Below are 1,673 nucleotides of genomic sequence, written 5' to 3' on the forward strand. Positions count from 1 at the left end.
GTGGTAAGGAACTGGGCTGCTAACCCAAAGGTATGTGATTAAAATACACCAGCTGCAAGAGAAAGATGGGCATTCTCCTCCTGTGTGATATACTGCCTCTGAAAACCTGCCGGAGGGGCAGCTATAGGTTGGTTCTGACTCAACAGTTGTTGTTATGTACTGCTGGGTAGGAACTGACCTATAGCTGAGCTTCTGGTGGGTTTTCAGAGGCAGTTAATCACACGTGAGGAGATTGCCCATCCTCGTGCAGAGCAGCTGATAGCCTTGAACTGCGTGCCTTCGAGATTGCAGCTCAGCTTCTTGCCACTAGGCCACCAGCACACTCAACAGTACATAACAAAAACATAGCAGCAGGGTAGAGCTTGCATACCACCTTAATCCTATCTGCTTAATACCATAAATAGTTCATCAATCAATGAATAAAAAGTTAACCAATGGCTAGAAAAGACATTTTGAACAATAAACTCATGCTACCACATCAACTTTCTACTCCATCTCACTCAAGGGACTCCCGTTATATTGAATTCTCTTCTGTTTCGACAACTTCCCAAGCACACTCCTGCCTCTGGGTCTTTGCATTTGTAGTTTCCTCTGGCTCAGTCCTCACTCTCTCTGGGTTCCTGGATCTACATGACTTGGTCCCTTTACATCCTTTGTGTCTCTGCCAGTTGGTGAATTACTTTTTGTCTTCCTCAAATGATAGTTTGAAGTCATAACCCCTCACCTATGAATGCGATGTTATTGGGAAATGGACTTTTTCTTTTGTTATGGACTAAGCTAACAATTCATGTCGGGATTTTTGTTGTTGGTGGTGCCATGGGGTTGAGTCTGACTTACAGCGGCCTCACATGACAGAGTAGAACAACTCTACAGGATTTTTAAGGCTGTAATTTTTGTAGGAGCAGATTGCCAGGTTGTTGTGCTGTGGAACAACTGGGTGGCTTCAAATTGACAAATTTTCAGAATTGTTGTTATTATGTGTCCAATTCATGGCAATCCTACAAAGAGCAGACTAGAACCTTGCCCCACCTGCAGCGTCCTTGTGCCCTCTGCCATGTTCAAGTCCGCTGCTGCAGTCAGTGTCAATCCAGCTTGCTGAGGGACTTCCTCTCTTTCTCTGATATTCTACCTTTCCCAGCATGCTATCTTTTTCCAAGGGCTGACACTTTCTGACAACATGGCCAAAATATGTCAGACAAAGTTTTCCTGTCTTTGCCTCTAAAGAGAGTGTTTCAGACTTAGGGTGATCCTAATTCCTTCTGATGGATCCCTGATAAATAACGACTAGCTCAATTTCTAACTTAAAGGTCCATGGTTCACGCACCAGTCACTTCTCAGACGAAACACATCAGAGTCTGCGTCCATAAAGATTAAAGCCTTGGAAACCCTTTGGGACTGTTCTAGTCTATAAACTAGGGTTGCTATGAGTTGGGATTAACTTTATGACAAATTTATTCAATCCTTCCATGTGCTGTTTTATGAAAGAGAATAGATACAGATAATTACACAAAGAGAAAACACCGTGTAAAGATACATCTACAAGTAGAAAAGGAACACTAAGAGTTGCCTGCAGCCATCAGAAGCCAGGAAAGAAGTAAGAACAGTTTCTCTCTCAGAACTATCAGAAGCAATGAACCAGTATCCTGATTTGGACCTCTAGGCTCTAGAATTGT

The sequence above is a fragment of the Elephantulus edwardii genome, unplaced genomic scaffold (assembly GCF_000299155.1).
Source record: "Elephantulus edwardii isolate Elephantulus edwardi_28Jun2011 unplaced genomic scaffold, EleEdw1.0 scaffold00070, whole genome shotgun sequence".
In the NCBI taxonomy this organism is placed as follows: domain Eukaryota; kingdom Metazoa; phylum Chordata; class Mammalia; order Macroscelidea; family Macroscelididae; genus Elephantulus; species Elephantulus edwardii.